Raw genomic sequence first — 12,059 nt, 5'->3', positions numbered from 1 at the left:
CGATGTCTTTTAATGATTTCGGGGTCTTCGATTTCCTTTGGTCTCCCTGAATATTAGACTACAAAACGGTGAGTTAACAACCTTGTAGGAGCATCCAACACAGCTTCGGGTCTTCACAGGTCATGAATGAATCTACAGTCTTTTCACCTAGAAAAACGTCTGTTCTGGTCTTCAGCAGCTGATTACGAAATGCTCTGCCTCGGAAACTATACTTTTCATGGCAGCTTCATCACGTTGCACTATGGTCCAGAATGCGGTTTATGGCCAAAAGGTTCATTTTGAGCTTTAGAATGAGACATTAGGCGAAAATGGTCTTTTACACAGTTGTTTGTATTAGTTAGACCTTTTATATGTTGTTATTGAAAATTAGAGTGAACCACATTTTCATAAAAATGGTAGAAATAAGAAATTATTAGTTGACATTATAGTATACATGATTCAGAAAAGTTGCAGACCTTTCATTTTCAAGCAATTTTGGCAAAGAAGTTTGTTTTAGTTCTTAAGTTGACCGATTTAGACTCACAGTGATTATGATCTAGAGTGCGATGTCGCATCATTGCTGTTGGATGTCGAATCAGCTCGCAAGTGATATTGAAAGCTTTAGAGCATCAGCCATCGGCTGATATGGTTGATATTAAGCAACTCTGGTTTATTTCCTTAGGTGACATTGGACGGTCCAAAGAAAACTAGCTTTCTGGTTCATCAACGATTGTAAAGCTTTGAATAATAAGCCCCTGTATGTGCCATAAATTCTTTTGTTCTTTTGATTTTTACTGTTTGCCTTATGTTGGTGCTGTCTCGCGCTCTCTCACAGGCAACTTGAAAACAGGGCGCACAGTAAAAGTCAAACGTTTTATGGCATGCATAGGCTCATCGGCTTATGCGTAATTTGGCGAGTGAAGGAACTCGCTATCTCGCTATTCACCCTGAGCAATTCTTGCTGAAACCAGGCCGCCATCGGCACTCATCGTTAGAATTCCCATTTTGTCACTGATCGCTAGTTTTCAATAAAAACTAGCTAAACAGTTTGTGAAAAAGCCCATTTTTTCATAAATCTTAGGTATTTCTTCACGTGATACGTTTCATATTTTCCTTGGAATACAGCAAACTTGGCGGAATAGAAAATTTTGGCGGTCATTTTGAATTTGGCCGCCATCTTAAATTTTGTTAGAAAAACCGTTTTTTCACCATTAACGGCTGGCTGGTTCTGAGATCACCATCAGAAAGCTGAGGAAAAATTACGTAAGATAGGCTACCAAAACTAGGTGTGCAATGGTATTTGCCCTATGAAATGAACGATTTTCTAAATCATGTTATACGATTTTGACGCATATGGCGAGTGCAATCAATGCAAACTTTATTTTTTGTACTACAAAGAAACAAGTTTTCAATTGTTGGTGTTTTATTCGAGTCGAGTAAAGTTTAGAAGTATTATTTTGAGTCATAAAATTTGGCGGCAATTTTGGAGTTTGACGCCATATTGGTTTTAAGTAGTAGAATTAATATTTCACCTTGATAGCACTCAACATGTCGAATTTAGAGGCTACCAAGAAAAACAAGGTTACATATACTTATTATTCTTCATTTTCCTGAAGTCACGTCCCTACCGGAACCGAGCCTGATACTCAGATTGATTAGTGATAAATACAGGTTATTGAATGGGAACTTTCTTATAAACATAATTCTTCTTCAACATATTTTTGATTTCAGGAATAATGATTAAACAAGTTCAAAAGATGACAACCGGTCAAAAACATTTATTAAAATAAACAAACTTATTTTTTACCATATGCATTGCTGTTCATTGAATGAAGTTTTGAGTAATATGAGTGTAAGGAGAGAAAGTATTTCCGGATAAGTGGATGGAAGGTGTCGTGTGTCCCATCTACAAAAAGGGCGACAAGTTTGATTGCGCCAATGATCGTGCGATCACAATTTTAAGCGCCACCTACAAGGTACTCTCCCAAATTCTATGCCGCCGTTTATCACCAATTGCTAGAGAGTTCGTTGGGTAATATCAGGTAGGATTTATGGTCGAACGAGCAACTACCGACCAAATATTCGCCATCCGCCAGTTGTTGCAGAAATGCCGCGAATACAATGTACCCACACATAATTTATTCATCGATTTTTAATCGGCCTATGATACAATCGATCGAGAACATCTTAGGGACGTTCCGATATTGCAAAATATCGATATTTAATTTGATACGATTATCGGATCAAAGTATCGATACCACCGATATATTGAATAGGAAATATCGATACCAAAATATAGAATATCGAAAGCAAAATATCGATACTCCGATATATCGGAAGTATCGGAACGTCCCTAGAACATCTATGGCAGATTATGCACGAATACGGTTTCCCGGACAAACGTATATCAATCTTATCAAGGCGACGATGGAAAGAGTGCTGTGCGTAGTCCGAGTATCAGGGACACGACATTGATATTGATGCACGCAGCTTTGAGACGATGTCGGATACGTACATCTACTAAGGGCCGAAGCTAGACGAATCGGACTGAACATCAATGTGTCGAAGATGAAGAACATGGCAGCGAGGGGCTCAAGAGATGACACGGCACGCCCCCACCTCGAGTTCATATTGACGGTGATGAAATCGTGGTTGTCGAAGAACTCGTGTACAACACCGACACCAGCAGAGAAATCCAGAGACACATCGTTGCTGGAAATCGTGCCTACTTTGGACTCCGCAGAACGCTCCGATCGAGCAAAGTTCGCCATCGCACGTAGTTAACCATCTACAAGACGCTGATTAGACCGGTACTCTTCTATGGGTACGAAACATGGACCCCACGTGCAGATGATCAACGCGCCCTTGGTGTTTTCGAACGGAATGTGTTGCGGACCATCTACGGCGGAGTGCAGATGGAAGACGGAACGTGGAGAAGGCGAATGAACCATGGATTGCATCAGCTGGGAGAACTAACCATCGTCCACCTCGCAAAAATTGGGTGGTTGCGATGGGCCGGGCATGTCATCAGAATGTCGGATAGCAACCCGGTGAAAATGGTTCTCGAAAACAATCCACCCGGCACAAGAGCGAGCAAGATGGGTCGATCAAGTTGAGGACGATCTGCGGACCCTTCGCAGAATGCGTAGCTGGCGACGGGCAGCCATGGACCGAGTCGAATGGAGACGTCTCCTACGTACAGAAGAGGCCACCCAGGCCTTACTCTGACTGGTAAGGAAATTAGTTTTCAACGGAGAGAAATGGCAAACAAAGTTCTACTGGTTCTAGGTTCCCGTCGCTCGGGTTTGGCGGCGGTAGCATTTTTGCAATCTTCTCTGTGTGCGTATTTATTGCAATTTCAGAGAAAACTTTCCGTTTTACGGTTCAACGGAAAGCTACCGCAGCTGTCACATCACTGATTTGCAGTGGTAAATCATCAGTAGGCTTCACTGATACCTTGGATACCGTCTTGATGGTTGTTGTTTGTTGGTGTTTTTCATAGCGCTTTCTCTTCCAAGCATACTATGATTGAATTGTTTCCTTCAATGATATGATTTTGAAGCCTGCGGTAGAACTTTGACAGTTGCGGTAGAACTCGGCGGCTACCGCAAAACGGAAAATTTTCTTAACAACCGTAATATTACCAAATCAAAACATGAACAAAGATTTTGCTGATTAGTTTTAGCTCTTTGCTTGACAAGTTGATACTCTCAGGTTGATACTGATTGCTCCAGCATGCATTTACATGTAGATAGCGACGACGACAACGGCAAACCGGGATGGATTCTTCATTCTAATGCTGTCCGCAATTTATCCTTCATGCACACACTGTCGACGATTGCCCCGCACGCGCACAATGGTAAACTTACCTTTTTCTTGGCACTGTGATTCTCGAAAAGCATTGTTTAGCCATGATGAGTGGTTGCATGCAAATGATTGACCAAAATCTGAATCAATCACATCCAATCACTAGTAATGTCGCTCCTCGCGGTGGATGATTCTCATAACTCTTTCAAAATGAAATTGTCGTCCTGAAAAGGACAGTTGCAGGTAGTCACCGTCTATCGAACTGGATTTTCAATCCATTGTTATACAGAAACACACCAAAAGATTACCGAAGACGATTAAATTAAAATGCAGTCAGTAATTATGTGCTTCCTAGTTTCCTTGTCCATGCTTATTTTCGATGGTTTGCTCATTCCTCCGATGGCAATTATCAAGGTTGCCCATGGTCATGATGAGCGATTTCAAGGATCCCGCAGCTTTTAGCTTGGGTATGAACAGCAGCAGCAGCGGCGAACGTGTAAAAATCATTCCGATAGGAGTCCATCTCCGGTTGCTGGTCGACGATTGACTGATGCGCGCGTGAATATGAATGACGAAAGTGTATAAAATATCGCTCAATGATGTCTGCAGTGTTGTGAAAAACTCAATTTCTCGCAACTCACGCTTGAGATTTTTCATGCGTGAGTTGTCAATCACGCAACTCAGCAGTCAAAAAATCACGGATGAGTTGGCTCGCCTTTTTGACTCATTGTCTCGTATTTCCACAGTTTACTCACACACGGTCATAATTTCTTGTTAGTCTGGTAAAATTATAGTAATCTTTTCTATCGTAATCAACAATATTCGGGTTTCACGAGATTTGGCCGGGTTTTGCGACTGAATCATTTTTTACGGTTTGAGTTAATTGAGTTGATTTTGCATCAAAATCACAAGCGTGAGATTTGCGAAGCAGATATCTAATGAGTTGCTCTCTCGGGAGAGCGTATTGATTGACATTTGAGTGCGAGTCTATCAATACTGGATGTCTGTGCCCATCTAGCTAATAGGGAGTCGTGGGTTCGATCCCCACCGGAGTACGTGGTTTCTTTTTCGCAGTTTCAATTTCAATTTGCACGCTCATTCAAATCTACCTAAAGGAGAGTAAATTTGACTCACTTTTGAAGTTTCAAGTTATGAAAGAAAACGACTTTACTCCCTTTTGTTTCAATTATGAAGAAGACGACCTTACTCCCTTTTGAGTAAACACAAACATATTTGACTAACTTTGTCAATATCAAATACTTGTGAAAAATTCGGCTTCTATGTTTAGGATTAAACATCACTCCAAGAAAATTGATTAGTAGTTAGGTTTCATTCACAAATTTCATAACGCCAAAAATGGCCATTTTCGACATTCACCCACCTCTCGTAACGCTTTTTGTATGACTATTTCACAAATTTAGTATGAGCCGTAACATCACCAGGACACCCACCCACCCCCTGCAGCGTTATGAAATTTGTGAATGAGCCCTTTATCAAGTGCCTAAAACGAATCATCCAAGTTGTGAATATAGATCAGGCCTGCCCAACCTTTTTGAACCGCGGGCCAAATCACAGAAACAATTTCGTGTCGCGGGCCACATTAAAAAAAAAGACAAATATTCGCATATAATTTGACAAAAGTAAATAAATGAAGTTCATAAAATCTGACATGAATGACGTAAATTTCATTTGAGGAAATTGAAAAACAGATAATTGCTGCTAATCATCCTGCTGGATATTGTGAAATTTTCTTTCAAAACTATATAATAATCTATTGCAGAATATTTTGAAGAATCTTTCCCAAAAATTTTGGATTCTATGTGTATAATGCCCAAAATTTCATAAAAATCATACTCCGAATTCTGTCAGAAGCCGACCCGAAAAGTGATGAAGTGATGAAGCTTTTACGAAAACTTTGGTCAGAATGTCCAGGATTCTACTAGTATCGTGCCTAGGATTCCTTCGGAATCTCACTCAAAAATAACTTCGAAATGCAACTTTGAAATCTTTGAGAGTGCTTAAAAGTATTTTTAAAGTAAGCTGCTCAAAATTGTATGATAAATTTGCTTATGGTTCTAGCAAAATGTTATGTAGTGGTATATTGTAATTTTACCAAGGGTTTTAGTAAATTATGTATTGAATTCGTTCCAGACCGGAAGTCTATGGATTTCTGGTGAAAATCCTGTAAGAATCATGCCAATATTATCCGTGAAAGTCGTGTCCAAAATTCTTTAAAAAAACTGTTTGGTTTTTAAAGATTTTGAAAAATCCTGTCTTTTATAATCTTTTCAAGGAATCTGCGTGAATAACGCACAGGTGTTGGTAAAATTGAATTCCAAGATTCTTTGAGAATATTAGCCTATGATTCAATGAAATTATGTATGAAAACTTAGGCTTTTGTCCATAAGTTTTATTCAGGCTGCATTTTTAAAATGCCGAAGGAAGTCATGGTAGAAACATAGTCGAAACACACATAATTTGAGATTAGGAATTTGAATCATTGATAAAATTAGTAGCTTAGAAGATTTCATGGAAACAAAACAGTTTAAATAAAATATTTGCTTGAAACTTGATTGGAAATTAAATAGTTTTGGTATGTTCTAACTTCGGGTTGGTAGGATAGTCAACTGGTCAAATATGAGAAGAATCTTCGAACCCTCAGCGGGCCGCACAAAATGAGGTCGCGGGCCGGATGCATAAAGTATGCTGATCCTTTTGAGCTGTGTCAGTTCAAAACCAACTGATTTTTTTTGATCCGAAATCGTGAGATGAATTAGCAACAATCATCAACGACGCGTACAAATTTCAATGACGACCTACTTCGCCTTAAATTTGTTGAACGAGAGGAAAACAGGAAAAAAATGACATGTGTCAATGCTTGCTGAGATCTTTTTCCGTATTTTCAGTTCATTGATTCATTCATTTTTTTATGACATGTAGTATTAAGGCTGAAAAAGCAGTTTTTTTAAATAGACAAATCGAAAAAAAAAAAAACACATACCGTTAAGTCACCAGTCACCGTGCGGCCTCCATTCACCGTGCACACCGAGGGGGGCGACACATCCAGATTTGTTAAGATTTCGGAACATCATCATAAATCATTCATATTTCTAAAACAATAAAACGCAGCGCACTATCTGTTCATCATCTGTGTCATCCCCATGCATCTTCTACCATCTTCTCGCATCTACTTTTTCGATGCGCATCCCAGCTGTCACTAGTGCATCCTTTTTTTCTCGCATCACCAAAACAGCAAATCTCGCGGAACATTACTAAAGGACCTATGTACAAATGAGAGATTCTCTCCTCTCTCGTTCTCTTTCGATTATAACAGTGGAATATTAAAGATTTTGTGAACTTTTTCACTATAGATCGAAAGTCAATTTCCTTGACTAGCGTTTCATACAAAAAACGCAACAGAAGAGGTTAATATGACTTAGTTATTAATGAAAGAGAAAGTAAACAAAGAGAGCCTCTCAATGTTAGATAGGTCCTTTAGTAATGTTCCGCGAGAAATAATTTAGTTCGTTAACGCAAGTGCATTTGAATGGGAAAAATGCTAAATTCATCAGTATAGTTGTTAGTTTCTTTGTAAAATGGTAAATGAAAACGGTCCCAGACATGGCAGCGGTGGTAGCCAATAATTTGAAGGAGTAAATGCACTAGGTAAGTCGACTTTACCGTATGTTTCAGTGAGGTTTTTGTTTACAATTTAATTTCTATATAATCCTCCAGATACCGGATAGAGAGAACCAGAATGTGGAGCGAAACGACATTTATAGAAGGGCGAGAATTAAAAGGCAACGGGGGCGTTAAACATTTCTCCCGGATGGTGATAAAGTGAATCGCATTGGAATTATTTGTATAGCAAAAGTTGCCGACATGAATGTCCCTGAAGTATATTCGAAACATTGGTTTCTACAAAAAGACTATAGATTAGAACTGCTGCAACCAAATGGAGTAAATAAATGTGAATAATATGTAATTGTGAGTCGAATTACTCGTTTGTTTCTGAAGTACCTATGTCAGCAATCAACTTTCATTTCTCGGATGTTTTGACTACAAATTTCATTGCGTATTCCATCAGAAATATGAACTAGGTTTTGAGTTATTTATAAATTGATCACACTGAGATATGACGATTGTATCCCCCTCCTGGCGTTACGACCCAACTGACAGAGAGTTTGCTTTCCAGCTCTGTATTTTCCTAGAGCACTTACACAGTTTTTTGCTGAGAGGCTGTTTTGTCAGTTGACCACATGGATATCGTGTGGCTTGCTCGATGATACTATAAACCCTGCAAAGTCGAAAAAATTCAAAAATTTCTCGACCTGTGGGATTCGAATCCTCCATCATCAGAATGATTTTTCTGAAAAGGTGCGCATTTACAACTATTGCGTTTTTGAGCCCCTTACATCACCTATTTCCATGCCACTCGATTTGAATCAAAGCTAACATAAATCAAAGTATTAATTGCGTGAAGAGTTAAGTGTTAATATGACATGGTGGAAATATATATATGTACCTTATACAATCGACAAAAATTAGCATTTCATCCTATCCCACTTCCCCTCTACATCCATTAGCGCTACTAAACCAATGAGTAGTTTATTGATTCAAAAAGATTTACATTGCATTGTATAACATTCTTATAGTAGATATTGTAAAGTAAATCCAACATTCCGTAGTTCTACACCTGAAGGTGCATCGAAGATTCTGAATGTCATTCGGACCAGGTCGACCATTGCATACAGATATGTTAGTTCCGCTGTTTCGCTTAAACAAGATAATAATTTTTTGACTAATTACACGTTTTTGTTCTAGAATGAATCTTACTTACCAAATAAATTTCCTTTTTGATGATTGAATTTACACGAGGTTATCATAAAAACAGACAGATTATTTTCATTGGTTCAATCTCATCATGACCTTAGATGCATGCCATCTATACCATCTGATCTAGCATCAGTGCATATCTTCCTCCATCTCATCTATCCCATGCATCGTACGCTAGCGTTGCAAAGGTAGGTGAAGGTGCACCGATCTAAATTATCGACTTCAATCATAGCGAAAGCCAAACGGTGGATTTAGATGTGTCGTCCCCCTCGGTGCACACATACAAATTCCAACAAAATATTCATACAATGTTCACAAATTATTATTTTGTCAGCAATAAAAGGATAAACTGATGTAATGAAGTAGTTCTTGTTACAAAGCCTTCTGAAAAACCTGATTCTAGTAGTCAAAATCATGTGAATTCTGTTTAATAATGGGATTTTTAAAAACTCAAGTAGAAACGCCAAAAAATCACATTTTTCATTTTAACGTTAGACCATACAATTTTTCAAAATTTCAATAAGTTTTCGCCGTAGATACTTCTAGTTACATGTATTTCATCGTATGAACCATGAGATTTTATGCAAATTATATTTTTTTATTGTGTTTCAGTCGATACACAAATGCACGGTGAATGGACCCTTTTTTATATTTATGGTTCCTTTTACCGTGCATTAGTGTAAAAGGCTTGAAAATATTGGGTAATATAGGATTTATTGTTATGTCGTGATTAAACTACTCCATATTTAATTTTTGAGTGAATATGGAATGGTTTGGACAATACAGTAAAACCTCCTATAACTATTTCAATGAAAAAATAATGATTTAACCATTTTTTCAATTTTTCTGTGTCTTTCACTGTAAAATATGGTTTTGATACCCTTAAAATTGAGTGCGCACACTACTAACAACATAGTTGCTCCACCAACAATGTTTCATCACGATACAAAATTAAATCATGACGAAAACTATACGCACGGTAAATGGTGACCTAGCACGGTACGAGTGTTTTTTGTTATACATTGCTAATTTTATATTTTTCCCTAAATTATGGTATAATTGTAGGCCTTGTGGTGGTATTCTAGTTCGCTTTAAATTATTTGGAAAAATAATATAATTTTTTGAAGTGCAGATTTTACTTAAATGCACGGTGAATGGTAGCTTGACGGTAGCTCTTTTATTTGCTAAATAAAAAAGCTGTGTGTTTTTATTTTTATCAATTTGCTGTTTTAAAATAAGAAAACTGCTTTTTCAGTTCTGACTTTTGTGTCATTGTCTCTTGCACCTTAAGAAATGGCCCACGTGAGTTCCAACGACAATACAGGAACTGCGATACGGAGTGTCAGCGATTGTGTACGGGGCGTGTTGGTTGTGATATAGAGTAGGCAAAAAAGGACATTCCAAGATGTTGGTCATATCTGGCCATTCGCCGAATTTAAACTCGATGCAATAATTTTAGGACTAGGGCCATTAAAGTATTTCTGAAAGGCCATTACGCGTATATATTTTGGTCATTTACGGTAAAATCAAATGAAAATAACCGAATTATATAGGGGGACTACTTGACTTTCAGAAATAAACTTTTGTTTTTGTTGACTTTAGAATAGCTGTGAAAACTTTTTACCCAAGCAAAAAATAACTTTCGAACTGTCAAGTTTAACCATGCTCCAGAGCAGGGTTATTTCTAACCTGAGGGGAAATAACTATCAATCTGTCAAATTTTAACTAAAAGTTAAACGAATAGGTGAAACCTGAGACGAGACTCGCGAAGACGGTCTTCTTTTTCTGTGATTGCTGAGTTTTTTTCTTATTCCACTTTGTGTTTATACCAATTATGCGCAAGCCGTTCAAACCCTCACACGAAGCTCGCAGCAAAAAATGATTGAGTTTGCATCACATCGAATCATAAATAGCCGTTTGAGTGTAATTTCATGCCAGCAAACGTAGCAGACATTAGAAATAATTAATCTTCTGCTTAGATTAATCAGCAACTTTGGAAAAAACTGCTCCGCCGATTAAGGTTTTTAATAACAGTTTACTTTGAACACAATACTTTTCACCTTTTCAGCCATAAAAACGGTGGGCTGCATTTGACGTTTTGTGAGAGGGGAATCTGGGCTGCATATGACGTTGATATTTTTCCTCTTCGCGAGTCTCTCTCAAGGTGAAACGTTTCACAGCCTCAATGATTGCTGAGACGGAAATTTCAGTTCACTGTGATTTTTATAGCAACCCACTATAAAAAAAACTGTGCCAGTCAGTGCGCCGAAATGTGACATAGCCAGTGCTGGAAAAGTTCGCATCACGAAGCAGCTCACGAGTGTATACCAACGCATAACAAACATCACAGACTCGGGATCTGGCTTGGTGTGAGTAAGCCCGCACCCGTCTGCTCGGGAGAACATGTCAAAAGAAGTAGCAACAAGCTCGCGAGCGTTTACTCGCGAGTAACCGAGCAAGGTGTGATTTATTATGGTTTTGACAGATAAATTAATTGTATAACCATCATATCGACAGTAAACTACTAGTTTGTAGTCAAAAGCCCTTGAAAATCATAAATCTCGGAGGGTAAGCAGCTTTTTTCCCAAAAGCACAATACGACTCTGAGCAGCTCCGAACACGTTCGCGAATCACTTTTAGCTTCAGTTACTCGGGAGTCGACAGATGCGAGTAAGCCAGCGCTCTGACGCTCGGGAGCGTTTGGTTTTGTTTTTGTTCCAGTTCAGATGAAGCGTTCGCCACTTTCCATCACTGGTCATAGCTGCGCAAGGCACAATGCGTAGAGTGACCACCCCCTTGGATGGAGGATGTAGTTTGACCAAACCAGTAGCCTTCCCAGTTGGACTGTAAAGAATTGATAATTAGTCCATTAAAAAGTACGACGGTAAAACTTACTGGTTATACTTTTTTTTCTTGCGGTTGTTCGATCAAAACCAGGACTTGGTCATTTTCACTCCGACCTCGCTTCACTTGATATCAGGATTATTGACTTCGCAGCACTAATATGGAATTCGCCGGTTGGACTTCCGAAGCGAAGTTTCAAGCAAACTAACTGTCATTGCTCTGCCGGCTCGGCTTTTGTCTCGACTGTTTTTGAAAACAGTCCGACATCACGTCGACGGAAAAATTTTCACCACAACGGAGGATTTGTCAGTACGAGCGCGCGAAATTTTCACAAGTCTTTGACGTTTACAAAGTGAGTCATATATGTTTGTGTTTACTCAAAAGTGAGTAAGGTCGTTTTCTTTCATGGTTGAGTAAAAAGATACTCACTTTGATAAAATAAAGTTACTCACTTTTGACAGCTAACTTGAAGCTTCAAAAGTGAGTCAAAGTTACTCATTTTTGAGTAGATTTGAACGAGCGTGTTGAACAGTTCCACTTTGTTCCGAAGTGAGTCGAATTCTACTCACTTTTGAGTAGATCCGAACAAACGT

The 12,059-nt window shown here is 38.6% G+C and overlaps 1 long non-coding RNA gene across 1 annotated transcript; it reads left to right on the top strand.

The window, feature by feature from the left end:
- The first annotated feature begins 7,300 nt into the window (after window positions 1-7,300).
- LOC110678757 lies at window positions 7,301-7,771 on the top strand. The gene is made up of 2 exons (XR_002501913.1): window positions 7,301-7,452; window positions 7,522-7,771. It is a non-coding gene; the product is annotated as an uncharacterized LOC110678757 (long non-coding RNA).
- The last annotated feature ends 4,288 nt before the right edge of the window (window positions 7,772-12,059 follow it).

The sequence above is a fragment of the Aedes aegypti genome, chromosome 3 (genome assembly GCF_002204515.2).
Source record: "Aedes aegypti strain LVP_AGWG chromosome 3, AaegL5.0 Primary Assembly, whole genome shotgun sequence".
Lineage (NCBI taxonomy): Eukaryota > Metazoa > Arthropoda > Insecta > Diptera > Culicidae > Aedes > Aedes aegypti.
Note: the sequence above shows the minus strand (reverse complement) of the source record. Positions and strands in the feature narration are given on the sequence as shown.